An 11,593-nucleotide genomic window follows, 5' to 3' on the forward strand; every position below is an offset into this window, starting at 1 on the left:
CCACCTCTTCCTACGGCTCCTTCTGTACCAGGACTGATGTGCACGTCGACCGACCGCTGCTTCCTCTACCATTCAGCTCTGTACAGCGTCTTCGCTACCGCCCATTCACACAGCTAGAATGCGCAGTTGTATTCTTTCGCACGCTCTTGCTGCTGCTTGCTCGTTTGTTTATTTGTTTATTTTACGAGGTGCGAGGCGTGGGAGTTCGTTCCTCGCTCAAATTGATCGAGACGAGGCTCTATGATGTTCGCACCACGTTGCCCAGGTGAAGGCGTCCGCACAGCGCTCTGCACGCTCTACCGCCTGGCAGGATATTGACGACCCGCCTCCCCCCCCCCCCCCCTCCAATCCTGAAAATGGTCCCCCTCTGCCGTATTGCAATAGGTTTCCATTGACCGAAACTTCACGGCACTCCTCTCTCTTCAGACTCGCTTCTTTCCTACCCGCTTCACCCTTGTTTACCTTGTGCCGCATGCCCTGCACGCTTGAACGGTCATCCTTCAGTAGGAAAATGCCTCTCGTAAGGTGCATCAAAAATACAATCCGCCGTCAGTTCCGGGGCCACTGTCGACTGCCGTGGTCTAGGGTTTAGTTTTTCTCACGCTGGTAGGCAAGTTCTGAATGACAAGGTATCGCAAGTTGGCCTCTTTTCCGTGGCGTCAAGACCTCGAACACTAGTTTAATTCGCCTCTTATCTGGCTGTTCTACTTTGTCTTAGCGATCTTATACAATGTAGAGCGTTGTCGAATTTGCTCGTGAAGTACCCGATATTGCCCTCCACTCACTGCAGAATGATCGAGGCACTTGAAAAATGAATGAATGAATGAATGAATGAATGAATGAATGAATGAATGAATGAATGAATGAATGAATGAATGAATGAATGAATCCTTTATCTGAATGAAGGGATAACTTTCGGCCGCTGTTTGGGTAATTAAGGAGTTAGGAGGAATGGGAGTGTAGCTTTGTCTTCACGGTTCTTTAAGCTGTTGCTCGTTGCTTACCATGCTGCCGATCTGCGCGCTGTAAACCGACTTCTATCACTCTACTCGAAGCAGGTCGCTCGCACTGCCGTATGTAGCAATGGAATGTTGTGTTGCGGTGCTTGATAGAATCTGATCTGCTAGGGTGGGCATGGCGTCGTGTGGAATATGCGAAATTTTGTTTCTTCCTCATGAAAAACTATGGACATTTCCATATAAGGTGTTTTAGGTCTGCAGTACACTGTTCCTGACAGTGGGTGCATATGATGTGTTTGAGTGTTTCCTGTCTGCCGAGAAACCACTTGTCAAGTATGTGTGGCGTGTAAGCTGCGTTTGTTATTACTTTGTTGAGAAATATATCTTGTGGTTTTACAATGTGTGATTACAGCGGCACAGACCCGTATTCTTCAAGCATATGCTGCTCAAAGTCCCCCATTCTGTGCTGAAAGTCATTAGTGTTGAAGGAAATGTTCCGCAGAAGGCAAACACTTTAGCTAATCGGCAACCTGTTGCAGTGTCTTCACATGTGCAGTGTACTTATTTGTTGTGGTGTGTGTGTGTGTGTGGGGGGGGGGGGGGGTAGTACTAATAGACAGCTCTGGGCTAGAGAAATGGTAGCGAACCATAATTTGCAGCATGGCTTATTACTTGGAAGATGCTGGGCTGACGTTGTGACCATCGCGAGCAGCGTATCAAGAGAGCCTTGAACAGGCACGGTAGCACGGATGTCTGAACTCCAGTTCAGAAAAACGGGAAAAAGCTGGTTGACGAAGGCACGACAGACATTCCCTAGCACTACCTATATAGTCTGTATAAAGTAGGGAATGCTACTATTTCATAGCTGTTTACAGGAGTGTATAGTGTCAGGAGAGCTGTCTCAGAAGCCGCGATACGAAAACAAAACGCAGAACAAACACAAAACAAAACACTAACACCAACAAGCGCCAATCGTGTAAATAAGCAGAGACTTCTCGCGTTTTTTTTATATTTTTACATTTATCTCACGTGGTACGACTTTGCACCACACTAGGACGCGGAAAAAAAAAAAAGAGAGAAGAAAAATCACTTCCGCAATGTTACTTCGTTATATGCACGTAGGCAGCATGCCTGAAGATGGATCGACCTTATAAGGAAATAAGAATAAGAATAAATAAAATGCAGGGCTGCGCGAAGGTAGTGGTTGGTCGGCCGACGGGTGGTCGGCAATCTCCACGCGGTGTACAAGCAGTGCAGTAATTGATTCGCGCAGAGGAAGTAAGAAAAAAAAAACGTGAATGGGGGGTGAGCGCCGACAATTGCGGAGGATGAAGATGAGTTAAGAGGAGGAGCACGGCCTTCAGACGCTGTTCCACCGACGCGCCGCTAGCCTCTTGTTTTCTCCCCGGTAGCAGCGGCGGAAGCAACGCGATGTGAAGCGGAACCATTCCGAGCGAGTGCTGCCGCAGCCACGGGCAGCGGAGGAGGAAACGGAACAAGGCGGGACGATAAGGCGGAAGAGAAGGAGCGCGAAGAGGAAGAAAGTGTGGATGTAGATGACAAACACAAGGAAGGAAGGAAGACGGTGCAGTGGAAGAGGCGAGGAATGCCGTCAGCGGCGGAGCAGGGAAAGGGTTGAGCGTTGGAAAGGCGGGCGCTCTGAGAGGAGAGTGACCGACTTGGACCGCGCCGCGGCCTCAATGTCAAGTTCAGCGAGAGCGCCGTGAAGGATGGAGCTCTCCCTTTCCTACCTCCCCTTCGGAGCAGCGCCAGCACGAGCTGGGAAGTCGCTCCTGCGAGACGCCGGCTTCCTCGAAGCCGTCTAGGAAGTGACCGCACTGGCGAATCGCTGAGGGGAAAGAGACTTGCAGCGGGCAAGGCTGACGCGCTGTGCAGCGCTTACTGGTCGGTCGACCAGCGTTCAAACACATTCTGACAGCGTCGCCTCTTCCATCAGTCGCTGCAGCTCCTGGCGACCAAAGAGCCTTTCGCGCTTTCGCGCTTTACTCCCTTAGTTCAGCGCTTAAAGGCCCACAGCAAGGGCTACTGAATTTTTGTGCGCTAGTCTTTAAGCTGGAGCAGTCACTCTTTCGACTTATTTCAAGTGGAGGACGTCGCAACGTCCTTGGTGAAATTTCCTATAGCTAATCTTCATTCCAGTTGCGAAGTTTTATTTTGTATTTTAACGTGCACTGCTCGAAACTGCGCACTACAACTGCCGATAGCATTCACGCATTGGGCCTCGAGTAATATTGCATATTTGCTACCACTGCTCGCTGAATGTCAAAGTCTATGCAGGAGCTCCACGTGACTGTACACTATATTTTATTCTAGCATATGATTAAGGTGGAATTATGCACGCTTTATTAGATTTAATGAAAGGGCTATGCTTGTCTGCTCGTTAATTAGCCGAAGTAATCCAGAGCATCAGTGCCACCACGAGCACTCCATGACCGCGCCCCCTACCACTGTGAATACAAACCTGAGCTGTAATCTCTGCCGCGCTCTTACCTTCCCGATGACTACGTGAGTGGAAAAAGCGTTCTGTCACAACTGCAGAGGAAGTATAGGCCGCGTGCTGTACAGGCTACGATTTGTTAATTCGCCTTCCTAGCAGAAATGGCCCTCCACTATCCTAGACAGTTTAGTGGACACACACAAAAAAATGTACTGATTTAAAAACTACCTCTTTCTAAGCAATTGCCTCTTATATTGACGTTCATCTGTACGCAATAGTTAGGTGAAAATAAAATAAAATACCGCTTAAACTAAAGCAACTTCTACCGAATCTCTCTCCACCCCCGACACCCTTTCTTTTTGCCTCGCATAGCTGAATTCTTCTCAACTCTCACCTCCTGTGCAACATATATTTTCGGAACTTTGATAGAATGCTCTCTCTTTGCCGAGTTACAGTGTTCTAGCCGAGTCGCCTTATTCGAGATAAACTCCGACGCCCCTATCGAACGCTGCGCGTCGCTTCTGTCGGTGCATACACCTCTGGCATTCCCGCATGCCAGAGATGCGGTAACGGTCATATTGTCGTTGCCGTCGTCCCCCCTACTCTTGCTATTTCTCTCTTTTCCGCACTGCGGTAGGTGTCGGATGGCGGAGACACGTTCTGAGCGAGTTGGGCTTCCGCCTCCGCGTGCTTTCTCCTCCGTCCAGAATCGTTCAAGCCGCTCACGAAGCACCGCCATCACTTAAAAGGCGCGCGGCAGAGAAAACAAGAAGGACGCCAGGGAAGCAATAAGAAAGAAGCGCGCGAGAAGTGGCTTGAATGCTGCGCGAGACACGAAGTATACAATGCGTGACGACGAAGGAAAGCGTTAACGGAGGGGCGGGGAAAGGGGACGCCTAGCTTCCGCACTGCCACTCTTCCTGTTGTTGCTGGAGATGGAGGTGCCTGGGCGAGGGGGAGAATGAGGCACGCTGCTTGCATGGTCTCGTCTGGCGAGGTTAGGTTAATGGAGCCGCGCTGCGCTGAGAACGTTCGCCTCCGAAAACGCGCGAGCAAGAAGCAAAAGCGACACCGGCATGTCCTCCAGCACCGGTGCAAGCTTATTTACGGCTTTCTGCATAACTTTGCCCGTACGCTGTGCCGAGTGAGTTTTATAAAAAGACGTTACGCGTGTGCGGTGAGATATTTCAGGCGCTGACAGCTTGGCTGAAAATGTAGCTTAACCCCCCCTTTCCTTTGGGTAACGTGGTTGCGTGCACAATTTATTCGAGGCATGCAAAAGGAGACTTTGAAGATGAAGCGTTATGCAGTGGGCTGCAGTCCTTGGGGATTTTGTTCGAGTACGTCGGTGACGATTCACAATCACCAAATACTTATCCGTTGATGGATTAGGATGCGATGATCTTTGATATTAGTTCGTGCTGTGACACCGGCACTCCTCCAAACATCTTCGTCGGGATTTCGTATAAGTTCACTCGTCGCAGAGTGGACTTTGCGTCACCAGCCGCGGTGGCGCAGTGCATGGTTAGGGCGCTCGATTGCTGTGCCCAACGATGCGAGATCGAATCTCAGCCGCGGCGGCAGCTTTTCGATGGAGTCGACAAGCGAGGTGCCTGTGTGTTGTGCGATGTCAGTGCACGTTAAGGAACCCCAGTCGGACGATTTCCGCAACCCTTCACTGCCTCTTATAGCCTGAGCCGCTTTGAGACGTTAAACAACGTAAGCCAAACCAAATCAGTGGATTTTACATAGTCTCAGAACTTATAAACTGCAGCTCTCAACGTTAAAATTTTAGCCTGCTGGGCCCGTGGACTGAAACGGCATGAGTAATCTCTAAAATCAGTGATTGCACTAGGAAACGCATTCATCCAACGCTAAGACAGATTTTCCGCATGCTTCGGGAACGTGTAAGCAAACGAAAGAGAGAGAGAGAGATAAAAAAAAAACGGCTTCACCAAGGGCTCACTATTATTTGCTTCTAATTTGGATTTGAATTATTGCAAAAGGAAGAGAGAGAGAAAGAGAAAGAAAGAAGTCAGAACGACCAAGTTTATTTCCGTTGTTTTCGGCCATGCACGACCCTTAAATTCACAACGAAACACGTAGGCTGAACTAAGCGAAGCGCAAAGCAGAAGCCGCAGCAACGGTTTTAACGCGGCGGCACGGAGAGCCAGCGGAGCAGCTATCGGAAAAGTATGGGCGCGTCCGCGGTGCCGAGCAGCACATGGCAGACCGCGGAGGTAGGCAAAAGGAAGCGGGACTCACGACCCGTCATGGACACAACGGTCAGGCCTTTGGCTGGCTCCGACCGGGTCATCACAGACAGGCGTCTGCAGACGCTGCGTGCCCAGGGGGGCAAGGAGTGGCGGCTGCTGGCACGTTTCACTTTACTGTCTTTCTTTTTTTTTTTCTCGTGTTTTTCTCGCCTTCGAGGCCGCGTCACAACAAGCGGCTACCCCCCCCCTCACAACGTCCCCCCCCCCCCCCCCCCCTCACTCACTCCTTCCCACCTGACCAGCGCCACGGGAGACATGCCGCAACCGACCCGCAGGTCTTCGCACGCCACGCTTTAACTTGCACACCTTAACTTCTTCCTGGCTTTCTTTCTTTCTTTCTTGGTCTCGCGCCGTGGTTCTGCGAGAGTAGCAGAAGCAGTAGCGCTGCCTTGCTGGTTGAAACATCCTCCTCCTCTTCCTCTCTTTTTTGTTTCAAAACTAAAACAAAGCACTGTTTAAGGAGCACTTGACATTCGCGCCATGCTTCGCGCACCTACGATGTGTGGTGGTACTCTCGCCTGGCCCCCTGACAACATGGAGCGTTATTTCGACCGTTAGATTTGTTTTTACGAGTTTCTTTACAGCGCATATGCATTACGGGAGAGTGTCGAGCAACTGGATGGAGGTTTAAAGACTCGCTCTGCGGCTGTGCTCTGGCCGTTGGTGCTCTACAGGGCCCTAATGCAAACGCCCATTTAGCAAATGAATGTCTTTAGTTTTGCTTTCCAGTGGACAGTGTGACCTTGCCTGTGGTGCTTGAGTCAGGCAAAACGCCTTGTACTGAGAAGGTGCACGCCTATGCGAGTTTAACCCGTTTGAAACCTTCCAAGTTTCAGGTTCATTGAATAAGGAGCGTGCATGCCCGAGATACATGGTAAATACGGAAATTGAGGACTCTTCCACAAAAAGGCCACATGCTCTTTCTAGAACAAACCATGTCAGGAAATAAAATCCCGTTGCGCAAATATGAAGGTCAGATCCTCTGCGTAAACATTCCAATATCATTGGTTGTATGACGTTTACGCGATACCCATATTTGCGGATTTCGTACGTTATATTCAACAACTGCTTGGAACAGCGCTGTCGAATCTAAATAGGGAGAACAGCAATACTTATTGGCCATATAGAGATGGCGTTTAAGAATAAGCGTAGCAACGCCTGTGTATTGTCCCGTTGTTCCGCGCTGCTTTGTCACAAATGGATAACCAACTTGCCTAAGCTGCTGTTCTGAATACCTCGACGTTCATCCAAAAATAAAAGAAGAAATTGAGATAAGCAAACTTCACAGGCAAGCTTCCTCTTCATGTGACTTAGCTCACGTGTCCCAAGAAAAACACCAGTACGCTTAATTACCTGTACTGTGCAACTTCACTGGCAAGCATAGCCGAGAGAAGGTTCCGGACTTGTTACTCGGACAAACCATTTGTGCCGATGCCTGGCGTTGTGCGGGGTAGTCCTTCAGCAACTGACAGTTGTAGTGAAACACGCACAGCATACATAATCAAGTTGACAGTCGGCCGAAAAAAAATATCAGAAAGTCAAGCTTCTTCGCGGGAAGCTATAGAGCTATGAGTGTTTTCGTTTGTCGAGCGCACGTCACTCGGCATGTGACTCCCTTTCTGATCACACGTATCAACAAAAACCCTCTTGTCAAAACACACTGATACTCGTCATCATGCAATGTATAATTCCTCCCGGACAAGAAAAAAAAATATATATATAGAACGGCGCTGTTACTTCAGTGCCAAGCCGAAGCCAGCGTACAAAACGACGCGGTTCCGACAGCTATATATAGAACTCGTGCAACAGCTGGAGATCCATGCAATTAATTCGTGCGTAATTGAGGACTAGCCACAGTCATACCCGCTTTACGAAAGGAAGGAGAGAAGATATCTGAGTGACGCCGGCGAAGGACACATGCGTTACCGTAAGCGCGTTGTCAATTTCTCTTACGTGACCCCCCAGGGCTAATTAGGGTTAAATCACTTCGTGTTGTTGACTACGCGCTTCCTCCTCGGACAGGACATTAAACGTCAAGTGGCGTGTTTATATGGCGCGCGCTTCAATACTGTATACACGCAAAGACTACGAGTAGGCGGGTCAACCTCGACCCGCCTTTGTAGTGCCTCCGACGGACAGACAGATGGACGGACAGGTGCATACCCACCGTGCACACATTGCGGCGTGGACAGGCCAGAACTATTCACGGTTGCGGACATTAATGAGACGAGAGGAGGAGGAGGAACGGGAGGGATGTCTCGACGTTTTCTTAGCCTTCAGCCTGGGGAAAGCGAAGTAACCGGCGTCTGTGCGACAGGAGTCGTCATGCACTCGTGCCTGTTTTCTCGCATTGTCTGGCACGGCACGAGGTCGGCGAGTGTGCGGCGTCCGCATTAAGGCTCAATATGTCGCGGCACTGATGACACAGCGCCTACCGTGTTGGACGCCTGCAGAGGGGAGACGAAGAGAAAGAGAGAGAGAGAGAGGTGGGGCACAATCGCGCCAGCGGCCAATTAATTTCGCCGCTTCTGGCCGCAATTAGGAGTATCAAGCACGCAGGCACGTACACAACGCGAATTGAAAGACAACAGAAGAGGCGACCGCGAAAGGAACGGAGGTTATGCACGTCCTCCTCACGGAGGAAGTTCGCTAGGAGTCACATCCTCCTCCCTCTCGCCCCCTCTTCCAGACAACCTCGGCAACTCTGAAAAGGGCGACCTCTTCGGAAGAGAAAAGAGGCTTAGCGGCCGCGGTATTACGGGCTCGGCGGCGGTGAGAGGGCAGAATCAGCGGTCGAAGCAGCGGCACCTCAGCGTGCACCGGTACAGGAGGCAGCGGCAGTATAGAGGAAGGAAGCAAAGAAGAAGCAGGCAGAGTGCCGCAGTCGACACCCCAGACAATCGAGGAAGGTGAAGCAGTGTGTGGCCTTCCACGCCGAGCGGGTGCGCGCTCTTCTTTGTTTTCTGCCACCGACGCGAGATTTGCTCCTCCTCCTCCTCCTCCTTGGTCGCCTCGTTCTTTTTTTATGCGCGTCCCTGTGTACGCCGTGAAGATAACGCAGTAAACCGGCAGCCCCCATCTTTGAAAGTGTTCGTTCGGTGGGAGTCTATAGAACAATGTCGCGAGAGTAATGTGTGCTCCATTTAATCGTTTTAGTTACGAAACTCTAAGCAGCAATCCGCTGATGCAGCTTCCGGAGATGAGCAGACTGAGGCTCCCCTCATGAATTGTGCAGCCCGCTTCTATAGTGGCTTCATACGACTTAGCCTTCCTTGTTACACATCCATGATGTGAGCAGCATAAAAAAAATTCGAGGGGGCACTTTTGACCACTGAACTGCGATGAGGTATAAGCCTCTATCGCGCGATGGACCGAAGCCCTCCACTACGGCACCTCTTTCTGTTTGTTTTCACTGATCACCTTCGTGATTATGCGATAGCGTAAGCTACCAGCCAACATATAAAGCCCCCGCTTTAACCGAGTCGTATGAACGTGCCTGCGTGGCCTAGAGATAACGTGAATGCAAAGGTCTTGGCAGGCTGATACTGACATCACCCTCCCATATGAATAGAGAACCCCGAGTTGACCGCTCCTGCCAGACGTAATGTCAGGAAGCCCTACGTCCAGTTAGTGATCGGCCATGTCAGCTGCCAGCTAAATCCTCCCACGTAACGGAAGCATTACAGACAGACGGACACGATCCGCGAGCATGAGCCATTAAAGGCTATCGCCTTAATAATTAATCTCTACGGAGAATCCCGGGTGACAGTGGCATCTTCTGCTGAAGGTCGCGGCTGCATAGACGTTATCGAACTAAGGTCAGCTTAAGTTTCTTCACCCCGTGACCCCTATCAACAGCGTTACATCAGGAGGTATTGCTTGTCAGTTCCTCGCGTTGTAAGCGAGAGCTCGCGCTAAATATCATTTTTTTTTTTTTGCAGCTTCTGGTACTTGAAGTGACCAGGTCACACTGACCTTGTAAATTTCTGGCTTTATGCAGAACCCTGAAACGAAAGAATTATCTCGCTGTGCCATTCGGGCTCGCGCTTCTGTTGATCCGAAACGACACTTGACGCTCAATTTAAAACGCTACCTGACATGTGTCGTAAACCGGCGCTGTCATGCAGCCACAAATTACTGCTGGTCAACACGACAATTTGACAGAGGATGTTGACGATGCTCTGCACGACCTACGGTCCGGGTTAACGGAACGATTGTGCATTCGAAACGCTTCCTGCATTCGTGCTTCTTATTTTGTTTTCTTTCTCCTGAAGTGCAATAAGAGCGGGAAATCATACGTCCGGACTTTCCACCTCGACAGTAGCTAGCTGGCCGCATTCCTCGTGCTTTTAGACAGCTGTGCTTCGCGCGTTTTCCGCAAACCCATGAGGATCTTCGAGCGCACCCATAAACTCAGAATGAGGGTCAGCTCGGTAGTGGGCCCGAGCGACGTGTGTAAGATGCGCCTGTGGCAGCAGTGAGGTTCCTGACATGGCCGCGTGCAAAAATTTACGGATGAAAAAGAAGACACGATATGAAAACGCTCGGCAGGCGCTCCCTTGCCCCGACAGCGGTAAGTATACATACGAACGCTTCACCGCACGCGATCATCATCGCTAAGTTCCGAGCGCTTTTCTTCGGCCCTCCCGGCGGCTAGCTGTCACCGACTAGACGGTGTGTTCGAGTGCCCCAATCCACATGTACCCCCCCCCCCCCCCTCCCCCTTCTTCTCCTGCCTTCTGTACGTTCCATCACGCTTTCTGTTTTTCTTTTCTGTAGAGGTCTTGAACGTCCGCGTGAAACGGGTCAGCGTATTGAGGAAACGGGGGATTCCTATTTGTCCCCAGTGCGGTTGTTCTTTCTTCTGTCGATGATTTTCCCCCCTACTGCTTTTCTGACCGCGCGGTCTCCGCAAAGCTAGCGCTCTTGGGGAATGATTACGTCATACGAGGAAGTGCCACTTCTCTTCGCAGAATCGGGAGATGCTGTTACACGCCGACCTCTCGGCAATTGCTGATCGCAGTTGTCGAGCCAGACGCGAAAATAAGCCGAGATTCCTTCGTATCTCTTTGTTGTTTTGTTTCTTTTTTGTTATTCTTTGTTATTTGACGATGGTGACCCTTCGTCCGCGTGATTTCACCGCCCTGGTTTTGTTCCGACCCGGGGACGAGTCAGCTGGCCATTACGTCACCCTAGAATTCGGAAGCCTCGTCGATTTGTTTTTATACGTGGCCCGTTTACAGGTGTGTAATGTCAAAGCGTTATGGTTATGGACGCGTTTGTGGCAGCCATTTGCCAGTGGAGGTTGTGGGTGCGGTGGCGGAGGCTCTCGTGATTATGACAAACGTGAAATATGAATCGTGCGCGCAGGCGGCAAAAGAATGCATATAAAAAATAACTGTGCATTTTTAAGTACTTCCGCGTTCGCTACACGTTTTTTTTTCCTTCATTCTTTATCAATGGTAATAATTCCATAGACCATAGCATGAGGCCAATATAATACGCATTATTTCTTATTCGGTCTCAAAACAATTGTCTTGCTTAGCGACTATATTTATCCACAATGAAAGGCCATTTTTAAGTTCAAAAGCAGTGCTATAAGTGGAAAACCTATAAACTATAAGCAGTTCAGCACGCAAACTTTCGAGCACATTGGGATATACTGGCACTATGCTTTAACTACATGCAACGCTTATTCATACGTACACGAGCTTTACAAACCGAAGCGGCGATTCCTGTGTGATGCAATGTAGTAGCTCACAGCACAATCGACAACGGCTATAAAATACAACCACTTGGGAGTCACGGAAGCGTTGTTCGCTATTTACTCGGGTTTCCGGTTCAGCTTTCTAGATGTTCTTTTCGTGTGAATGGTTCGAACTAGTTTAAGGCCACGAAAC

Source organism: Amblyomma maculatum, chromosome 3 (assembly GCF_055883805.1).
Source record: "Amblyomma maculatum isolate TAMU_Amacu chromosome 3, ASM5588380v1, whole genome shotgun sequence".
In the NCBI taxonomy this organism is placed as follows: Eukaryota; Metazoa; Arthropoda; class Arachnida; order Ixodida; family Ixodidae; genus Amblyomma; species Amblyomma maculatum.